This window comes from Simochromis diagramma, unplaced genomic scaffold (genome assembly GCF_900408965.1).
Source record: "Simochromis diagramma unplaced genomic scaffold, fSimDia1.1 OVJJ01000802.1, whole genome shotgun sequence".
Taxonomy (NCBI): Eukaryota; Metazoa; Chordata; class Actinopteri; order Cichliformes; family Cichlidae; genus Simochromis; species Simochromis diagramma.
In genome coordinates, this window is record NW_024387492.1 from 24,820,139 (window position 1) to 24,831,830 (window position 11,692).

An 11,692-nucleotide genomic window follows, 5' to 3' on the forward strand; every position below is an offset into this window, starting at 1 on the left:
GAAGAAATCAATATGTTCTATTCTAAACTTATTTTGAAGGAGCACCAATCTTGCATTTTAAACCTCTTATTGTGAAGGGGGCAATAGTCTTGCATTTTAAACCCTTTACTTTGAAGGAGTTACATTCTTGCATTTTAAACCTCTTATTTTGAAGGAGTTGATCTCAATTCCATTGTAAACCTTTTACTTTGAAAGTTTCCACCGGCCAGAGGGAAATTGGTGGTCTCTGCTGTTCCTTTCTGTGTCACGTGACCAGCGCTCATTGATGATGAGGTGTTGATGATTATTGATCGTGTGTGACTGTCGTGACGTCGTCTTATTTCTGTGTTTCGCTGTAAAAAAGCAAACAGGAAGTTCAGTGTCAACATGTTTTTGTAAACGGCATCTGTTTTTCATGGATAGAACAATAAAGTTTTGTAAATAAATGTTTTTTTTCACCAATAAGATCAAAGCTCTCGTGTGTGCTTTTCATTCTTTTTTTTATTATTGATTTTGGAACAGGTTTTAATCGGCTCGGCGTGGATGTTGCTGGGTTGCACCGCAGCGTGCAACACACTTCAGCTGTTAGCTGTTAGCAGCAGCCCAAACATGCATCAGCACAGTGGGAAAATGCCCGGTATGCCAGATTTTCAGTCCAGCCCTAATACCGATCAACCAATACTGAGATTGATTATTGATTAACCAGAGTAACCTGTTGGTGACATCAGCTGTTTATCACAGAGGTGATTATTGAGTTTGCTGCGTACTGATTGATTGCTGATTGGTCTGCAGAAGAGCATTCTTTGTGCCCTGCCAGAATCTGACCTGCAGGAGTCAACAGAGAGCTTAGCAGCCAGGTGAGCAGAGAGGCATTGTGGGAAAATTCCGACTCCAGTTTAACTGCTTTGACTCGAGATTTTAAAAATAAAAATAGATTTTTTTCAGTCCGCTTCGTCACGGGGTCAAAGGTGATGCCACAGATTTGATCACACTCCTTACTGTCAGGGCGAGTCCACAAGATGTACTCTGTTTCCCAGAATACTTTGCCTCAGTGAAGGACTGGATGAAGGTTCCCGACAGTCTCTTGGCACTCACCTGTCGGGTGATCTGATTGGTCAGCGTGCTGTTGCTTGGCAACAGATGGATGTATTCTTACCCTCCATCACCATAGAAACAAAGGCTTCAGTTTCTTCTTAACACATTTAAAAATAGATTCGGAGGACAGAGAGCTTGCGGCAGGCAGATCAGTAACTGATCAAGGATCAATGATGCGGTGCCACAGTGTGACTGAAACGGGTCTGAACAGCTGATGGACTCGATGACTTCGCTCTGCGGCTGTTTGGAGATGGTGACCTCTCACCTGAGCCTTAGATATCAATCACAACTGAAACGCTGATCAATCAATCAATCCCTTAAACATAGTGAGCATCTCCTCATGTTTAAACTCAGTATTTCTCCTTTCAGTTCATCTTTTCATTGTTATTTCCTGTTTCATTTTGAAATTACTCACCTCATGAACAGGTGTGGCTTTGTGCTCTCTGCAGGTTCCTCATACTTTAATGAGGAATCTTGTTCAGGATTAGTGCAGACTGCTAATTGCAGGTAAAATGCTGAGCTTTTCTTCCCATCATCATCAAACACAGATGAACATTCGTGTTTGTAACAGGAAGTACTTCAGTAGCAGTACATCCTGTCAAAATAAAGCAGTTTGAAATCAGCTCCAGAAGCATTTTAACTGTTTGAAATCACAAAAAGCTGATGAAACTCACCTTGGATGTTTTTAAGTGTGATGTTGTTCAGGTCTCCATGGTTTCTGTCATTTCCATGGTGTTGGTAATGCTGCTCTAAAACCATCAGCTGACTGAAACGTTTAAAGAGTCAAACTGCTGCCATTAAGTGAAACTGGACGTGACAGTGATGTTACTCTGCAGTCACGTTTCATCAAGTCTTTGTGTTTTGTTAAACCTTTATTTTAATACTGTTTCAGATTCCTGAAGAACCAGTGTCACACTAGTAATAGTAACTGTAATGTGATTACAGTAAGGTGTAGCAGCCGTGCTGCTACAGTCGTGTGTTTCAGTGTTGAATGTCCAGCAGATGTTCGGAGAAGTAGAAGGAAACACGTATGTTATAGAAGGGGTTTTAGGGAAGAGGATGCAGCCCCACACCTGCAGTTCCTCTGGTGTCCAGCAGAGGCAGGGCTGAGTCATGCGTACAACCTGAAACAAACTGATTGGTCTCTTTCCTCGTTCATGACACCGGTACGGAGGGAGGATGCTTCTATGACTCACCTGTTTAAGAGTTGTGTGTTTATTGAAAACTTTACTGACACCGTGTCTATGGACAAACACGTGCAGGCATCGTTATACAGAGCTATTTGGTGATTGGACCTCCTGATGACACAAACCTGATTACAGGACACGAAAGCTTCTGTTTCCTTCCCCCTCCCCCGCCCACGTACCACCGCTTTATCAAAGAAGCAATTTGTGTAAAAGAAAAAAGCATCAATCAGTGTGGTTGCTATGGAAACTGGGGAGGCACAGTGCTGGTGGCAGCGAGGAGAGAGATGTGCTCGGTGTTTCCTGATGAATCCGAGAGAAACAGATCGATCAGCAGGAAGCACCCAGGTGAGAACTCATCTGTTCATTCATCATGTTCTTTCATGTTCATACCTGCCTGATGATATCATCACTGCATGCCTGATGATGTCATCAGCCAGCAGGAGGAGGTGCAGGTGGTGGAGGAGGTTCTCCTCGGAGCTCATTTGCATCAGAAGTATACAGAAAAAAGTCGAGAAACAACCGGAGCAGCAGCAGGATTCAGAGGTGGAGCCTCAGTCACAGGACAAGAGAGCTAACAAGAGGGCATGGCCAAAGTTCAGGAAGTCCAGGAATTCATCATACCAGCAGAGGGAGGAGGTGCAGGGGGAGGCCCAGAAAAAGCTGCACAGGTTCTTCATCAGAGGAAGAAATAGGCGCCCACAGGAAGACATGGTGGCGGTGGGAGTGGCTCAGACAGACACTGTTCAGGCAACTGTCATAGTGGAGACTAGCATGGAGGCGGCACAGGATTGAGCTGCAACTGGGAGTCCAGGAGAACCAGCAGCAGGAGAAATGTATGAGGAGGTGAAGGAACATCGACCAGAGACCTTCCAAAGAATTGGTGAGGTCGATGACATCACCGTGGGGAGACCACTCAAGGTTTTCAGTGACTCTGCGGACGCTGGGTCATTCCTCCATAAGGAGCTTCAGAGCTCATTCCAGACCTTCTCCTCCTCCCTTCAGGCACCGGCAAACGGTCCGTTCATTCGAATTGAGCTCTGCCCCCAGGAGAGGGAGGAGGAAGAGGAGGAGGAGTGCTGGGAGGGCAGCTCTTCCTCACAGAACCACCTTATCCTCCACCTCCTCGGTTTTGACCACAGCGAGCAGCAGCTGCTTCAGATGGCTTACACGCTGGTCCGAGCTGCCGTGAATGCCGCTGTGGATCAGCTGACCAGAGAACAGCAGAGCACCGCAAACTGTGTCCAGCGAGACCATGCTGAGGACGGGGAGGAGGCAGATATAGGGAGGAGGCGCTGCATACCCGAGTGAGTCTCTGCGCAGAACTTTATGTCAGGCGGAGAACAAACTGGAGCTAAAAGATGACACGAAGACGCTGACAAGCCATGATGGATCACGTGCAGAAGGAGATCAACACCTGCAGGAGGAGATCAACACCTGCAGGAAGGGATCAACAACTGGAGGAGGAGATCAACAGCCGTTTTTCTCTGGATCAACTAGATAAAGGTTACCTTTCTGCCTGAGAGTCACAACTCAGTTCTCTCGCCACCTTAGGCTCTGCCCATGAATTATTGCTCTGTATAAAGTCACATGTTCTGCTTTTCAGTCGTAGTGATGGTTTAAATAAATATGATCTTCCTCCTCTTAGAAACTTCACGTCTCTTCTTAAAGCCACAGTTTAGAAATGATTTCTACAAGGAAAGGACAATCACAGAAAAGAGGTGTAAAAAAAACAGAGGGCCTGGCCAAAGGTCAAGACCAGCTGATGTAATGAGCTCAGGCGTAGACAGGTGAGTGTTTGAATCAGAAAGCAGACTGAGAGGAAGAAAAGGATATTTAGAATAGAATAGAATAGAATAGAATTCAACTTTATTGTCATTGCACATGCACAGGTACAGGGCAACAAAATGCAGTTTGCATCCATCCAGAAGTGCTTTAGTGATATAGATATATTACAATATATATTAGCAATAATATAGATATGTGAGTATATTACAGAAATGGGTCTATTATGGTATGTTATAATGTACACGGTATGAAGTATGTTGTGAATATTCTATAACTATATGTATGTACAGGCTGTAGTGAGTACAAGCTATGTACAGGCTATGAACAGGATATAAATATGAAAAACTACACAGAATATGAAATAAATAACTTTACAGAAATCTGAGATATACAGTTATACAGAAATGGGAACTATGAAAGTTGTAAACAGTTGTAGGATTAAAAATTATCAAATGTACAGAATGATTATTTACACAGAGCTATACAGTAGTGCAGTTAAGATAAGTGAGATATAATTCCTACAGAGGCTATATAAAGTGCTAGTGGTTGTGAGTGGTGGTTCAGTCCATGTTATTATTGTGTGTTTGAGGGTATAGTTGTCCATTGTGGGTGTGTGTATGTTCAGTCCATGTGTTAACGTGGGTCAGATGTCAGGAGGCAGAGTTCAGGAGTCTGACGGCTGTGGGGAAGAAGCTGTTCCGGTACCTGGTGGTCTTAGTCCGGAGGCTCCTGTAGCGCCTCCCAGAGGGCAGGAGGGTGAAGAGTCCATGTGATGGTGACTGGGGTCTTTGATGATTTTCCCAGCCCTTTTCAGACACCGCTTCCTGTAGATGTCTTTTATGGCAGGAAGTGGTGCTCCGGCGATGCGCTGGGCAGTTTTCACGACCCTCTGCAATGCCTTCCGGTCCGAGGTAGAGCAGTTCCCGTACCAGACTGTTATACAGTTGGTCAGGATGCTCTCGATGGTGCAACGATAGAAGTTCACCAGGATGTCTGAGGACAGGTGGTTCTTCCTCAGAGTCCTCAAGAAGAAGAGGCGCTGGTGAGCCTTCTTGACCAGCTTGGAGCAGTTGGTCATCCAGGTGAGATCCTCGGAGATTTAGAGGTCAGAGCAGCTGGAAGTGACATCACAAAAGAGCAGAGACTAATGAGCTAAACTCTGTACTTAAGGTCAAATGATGAGCTCTTTGGTTTCTTTCATGAGGACATAAACATATAACCATTCTCACCATGTGAACTCGAGGATGAATGGAGCTCCTTAAAAATGCATTTTCTCACCTCCTCTGGTCTGTGAGCAGATGAGCCATCTGTGCAAATTGGAATTGTGACATTAAAAAAAAACAATAATTGCTAAAATAAATTAAATTTGTAGTTCTAAATAAATTCTAAATGCATTTAGGACGTTTTTTACTCACTTTATGTCTCTTCCACGATGTTATTTCTCTCTCCAACAACATAGGTTACAATTATTAGCATGACCAATTATGCAAATTAGGCGATGACATCATTGAGTGACTTCTAGCGACTTTTAGGACAGCCAATAGCGATTTTCCTTATTGAGGAGTTGGCAACACTGCCCTTGCTGCCAGAGCGATGGTGGCTGAGACGCAGCGGAGTGGAGGTGTAAGTGCCTGGACATGTTAGCTGCATTTAACCTTCAGTTACTCTTTATATAGTTAGGTAGGAGTCAGACCATGTTTCTTTTTAGCTAAAAACATTACACTCAGGTAACCTGCAGTGTTGAAAACTTTTCTGTCGATGTTTGCTACCCTACAATCTGCCCTACTCTGCAGTAAAATCAGCGACATCTGACTGTCCTGTTGCTCCCACTGAAATGTATACAGCCTATTTAAAATCTAAAACTTAAAATTGTCCGTAACCTACTGTTGTTACCACTGTCCTGTTTGAAATAGATACTAACTAGCTAACTGACTGAATGCCCAATAGCCTTATAACTCCCGTTGTGTGTGTGTGTGTGCACAGAGCGACAGCCAGGTTCATAATGGATATAAGGAAGTTTATTCAAAAAAGGAGCCACATTCAGGTAAAAGTGTAAAATCAAATGATCCGTCTCTCAAGAATAATGTTGGATCAGTCTCAAAAAGTTGAATCTGTTCATCTGGACGTAGCGTTTTCAGTGGGAGAAACGTTTCGTCACTCATCCAAGTGACTTCTTCAGACTCAGCTGACTGCAGGTTTCCCGAAATCTTATAAACAGTACATTTGCATAATGACTGAAACCAGCCCACTGAAGGAACAATGGGCTGGGAGGTCAGTTCCTTAATCTTAATTATGCAAATTCTCATGACCATTGATCAACAACCACTGACCAAAACTCACTGACCAAAACCCACTGATGTGTGGTTCAGCCACAACTCTACTAAAACCTCAGCCAGTAATAGGTAGGCCAACTTTTGGACCGTCCAGTTGTCTGTATGACTGCCGCAGTACGTGGATCACATTTGCACACTATCAGAAAGTGCCAAACAGCCCTGGTGGAGTGAGGAGCTGTAAAGAGAAGCAGATGCTCTGTTTATATTCTAAAAATATTTTAAGCTAGCTTGTTTCAAAGATTCTGTACAGCAGCTTTAAATGTTTTCCAAAAGCACACATACACTTACCTTATCAGTGTTTCTCAAACTTTTTACAGTGTGTACCACCTGAGAAAATGTCAAGCTCTCCCAAGTACCACTATAAAGGCATCAAACTCATAAATCTTACAACATAAAATTAGTATCTGCAGTAAAGATTTTTTCATACATTGTATACATTCTACCACAGGCAAAGTTGCCTCCATTTTTATAGTTTTTTATTAATATTTTGTAATAATTTATTCTGTTTTGGGAGGAGTTTTTTTTATGTATCTGTATTATACTGTTTACTTTTTACTCACTATGAGCATTATTCATTATCCTCCCCCAGTAATTAAGGTTAGGATATATATATTTTTTTGATTCCAGAAGTCTCATGGTGACGTGTAAAGTTTATCTTGTCTGGCTGGGCAGCTCTCTGGGTGCTCAGCACCCCCAAAGCCCTAATCCTAGAATCACCCCTGATGAGATCACTTTAATTTGTTGAGTATCTGAGGCTGAGACCATGGGACTGTAAAAACATGATTGTTGGGCTTAATTTCTGTAGTGAACAGTCATTTTAAGATTAGCTAGTAAATAACAATTTACTCATGTTGTTCATGAGACTGAAGTCATCTCACTTTGGTAATAGGAAAAATAAATGACTGCAACTTGAATCTTTGACACAGAGTTCAAGCTCACTGCTGTAATATAGTCGCTAAAAAAAGACGTGAAAGCGCGTATCGCTTTTACTCTCAACAAGCAGCGGGTGCTGTAACGCAGTCAGTTCTTCTTTTACTCTTTTACTCTTATGCTGTTTTGTGGATCACAAGGTTTAAAACTACTTATAAACACACACACACAAAGTAACTCCACCAGAGTGCCTATTTCGGGTCACTTTTGCCGGTCCAAGCCCGGGTAAAAGAGCAGGGTTGGAATTGTGAGATTAAAAAAACAATAATTGCTAAAAGAAATTTAATTTGTAGTTCTAAATAAACTCTAAATGCATTTAGGACGTTTTTTACTCACTTTATGTCTCTTCCACGATGTTATTTCTCTCCAACAACATAGGTTACAATTAGATTAGCATGACCAATTATGCAAATTAGGCGATGACGTCATTTAGCGAATTCTAGCGACTTTTAGGACACCAATAGCGATTTTCCTTACTGAGGAGTTGGCAACACTGCCTAGGCGGAGTAGTCGAACGCAGATCCACTGAGCGCAGGGCAAGCCAGCGAGACAGAAGTTAAGCTCTCCTTGCAACATGGCAAATTGAACCTCCCCAACCCTCATTCAGATCTGGCCTTTGGAACTATTTTGGTTTTCATGTGAAGTATGACCCTGAAGGTAAGCGCGTCATGGGCAAAAGTAAAACAGTATGTCGGATGTGCCACGCAATGCTCAATTACATTGGTGGGAACTACTGTGTTAGCGCAGTTAGCTCGTTAACGTGTTGGCCGTCCAGCCTCACGCACGGGGCGATCCGCGGTAGCTCGTTAACGGAGATTTGCCGGTTAACGTCATTTCAACGAGATTAACGCTGACAGCACTAGTGGGAACACAACGAATATGACTGCACATTTACGCCGACATCATCCTAGTGCAAAAACAAGTGGAAGCAGACAAAAACAACAAGCACGCATGCTACAAACTTTACCCAAGTCATTTAGACAGCCGTTAGCACATGATTCTCCTTATGGGGACCTGATATGTTTAATATGCTGCTGAGAATATAGCCCAGAAGACGCGTATAGTATAGCTTTTATTTTGGAAAGAGCCATTTCTCTGTAATAAACTCTCTTTTCCAAAGATGAGTGATTTCTCAATTAGATAGATTTATTATTTTATCCCTTTGTTGTTTCAGCAACATTAAATTTAAAAACTGTACTTTTGAGTTAAAATATATATTTATAATTTTAATAAATGACAAATTAAAAAGGCATGAACATTTTTTTTGTATCGAAAAAATATCGAACCGTGACACCAAAGTATCAAACCGAACCGAACCGTGAATTTTGTGTATCGTTGCACCCCTAATATATATATATATATATATATATATATAATTAGCTAATGGTGTTCATGAGACTAAAGTCATGTCACTTTGGTAATTTAAATATAATATGGCCAATATTATATTTATTGTCAGATTATATATATATATATATATATATATATATATATATATATATATATATATATATATATATATATTACAGCAGTGAGCTTGAACTCTGGGTCAAAGATTCAAGTTGCAGTTATTTATATTTCCTATCACCTTAAATCTTCACTCAAAGACAAGTATCTTTGACAGTGTATATACAGATGTGTTATATATAAGAGACAAATATTGTTCGTTTAATTTGTTGGCATTATTACATTTGGCTCAATGCTTACATATATGTGTAAAAACAAAATATACGAGCTGTGATAACTGTTTCTGATAACATGAAGAGTAGACTGATATATTAAATATTCCTTTATTGGGTGAGAAAATCAGACCATGTCATAACTGATTTAAGTCATACAGAATAGATATCAGAGCCTTAAACAGGCTGACTTCTGCTAAATGGGTCAAACTGGGCAGAAAGTATACAAACACATAACATCCTTATAGAATATGATGTAACACTATAGATCAACTTACCTCAGAATATATAAAGCATATAAACAATTACAGCAATATGATGCAACAAACACAGCAGTACTACTAATCCAAAATACTCAAAGCTTCATAGAACTGAAACAAACATTTATTTTTAGGTCCATTCTGCTGCTGATACATACTTTAGGTTTCTGAACATTAAACTTGTTTCTGCCTTTCATAGTGTGTAACCTGAAGGCCCTGAGTACTTTCTCCCACACTGAAAACACTGGAATGATAAAATTATTTTAACATTACCTAATAAGTGATTCAGGACAGACAATTAGTTATTCTAAACTTTTCTAGCAGTCCTTCACAAACAGGGAACAGTCTGTCTATTCTCTCCATCTGTCAGCTGCTGCTGGCTCTTCCTCCTCCTCTTCCTCACACACTGCTGAGTTTGTCCTGGTGGATCATCAGGGGTGCAAAGCCTCACAGATGATGTGCAGCAGTGGGTCCCTCAGTCTGTCCTCACTCTGGACACTTGCAGTTGTCACACATGGAAATCAAATGTGTGATAAGCTGCAGGATTCAAACACAAGTGTAACTTATAAATACATGTTCATACTTTTATTACACAATCAGAGAGAAAGAAAAAGAGAGAGAGTGCAGGACAGACAGACAGGTGACAGTCTCAGGTGTATACACTGCTACAAAACAGCACAAGAGAAGGAGGATTTGGTGTTTGTGTTATTACGAGTGCTAAACAAGAAGAGTTCCCAGATGGTACAGTGGACACATGTGTGAGTCCTGTAATTAAAGCATCTTTCTATCAGCTTAACGAGTGAACCATCAGTTCGTTCAAACACACGTTAAAGTCCATTTGGCTCGACACCACCGAACAGAAGCAGCAATATAACATAGCTAACATTAACAGTGCAGTGGATCCTGCTTGTGCCGTGATATTCAGGACTGCAAACCGAGCAGCATTCACTGACTTTCATCTTATTGTGTTTGTGGATATATTCCTGACTTTAATTATCCAGAAAATCATCACATTCTCTGTAAGATTAAGGCCAACTATTGAACGGCGTATATTTTAAAGTAAAGGCTTTAAAACCAAGTTAACACTGCAAGTACTAGCATCACTAATGTCACATAACTTTGCCGACATGTGGCCAACAGTAATGTTTTAATGTTCTTCATCATTCTTCATTCTTTATAAACATTCGCACATAAATAAGTGACATAATATTCAGTACTTACTTTTGAAAGTTTACTCTTCGGGAATGTTCCCTCTAATTTTTCATGTGTCTGAGGGAACACACAAACTCCCTGAGCAGTCCCTTGGACCACTGTGAGCAACAGCAGACGTGTGCACTGTGGTCACGCCAGCATCGAATCCATCCAAGTTACATGGTTTATTAAAATAATCAAATTACAGCATTTACATTTATGTTAGTCTACTTTTAATTAACTGCTTTAGCCCACTTACAATGAAAATTTAAAAAAAAATGTTGTTCATGACCTGTGTAGTATGTTAACACTATTGGAAGTAAAAATAACTCCAATTTTGAAAACACAACTTTCTTTTTTTTTATATATATAAAGCTCTGACTTGCTATCACAGCTCTGAGTCCTGTAACTCTCTGTCTGCAAAATACAGTATATAATGACCAATGTTGGGCAATTAATTATATAGTTACTCCTTCAAAAAAAGTAACTGAGTTTTGCAAACAACAAAGTTTTTTGCAGCTGTTTACCTAAAAATGCAGCCAAAGCGTTTTTTTTAAATAAACATTTCAAACTATTTACAGAACAATCAGGTTTTCTGCATCAAATTTGATGCCACACAAATTATTTGTGCCACTCCAAAAATGTATTTCTGTCCACTATGAGATAAAGGAGAACAACAGCCTGATACCTGCAGGCCTGACAACAGGAGATGTATCACTCCTGTAACACCTGTAACATTCAGTAGTTGCCTCATTGTTCTGTCACACACAACAAAACTATTGACTACACTACACACTAACTACACAAGATTTTTGCTAAACGTCGCAAATCTCTCACATCTCAAAACATTGCTGTCATTCCTAAAACTTCCCCCTTCCTAAACAACTAAATGCCATGTTGCCATATCATTTTTTGATTGGTCGACATGGTACATTTTTCCACCAATAGGAAAGGGTGGGAGTTTTCTGGTTTTGTTTTTGCTCACAGGCGGAGAGCGTTTTCCTTATAAAACACAGTTTTTACCGTTTCTTCCCGCAGTAAATATAAACAATGATAGTATTCAGGAAAAAAACAAACATTGCATATATTTTTATCATAACTCTGGTTTTACGTGACCTATCAACACAATTTAAAAACTGGTATAAAGTCCACATTTTTTCCGTCAATTGTTCCATCTGTCCTGCTCACATCTCCAATGGTTGTACGTGTTGTCATTAACGTGGCTTCACTCCACATCAGCCACGCCGCTTTGC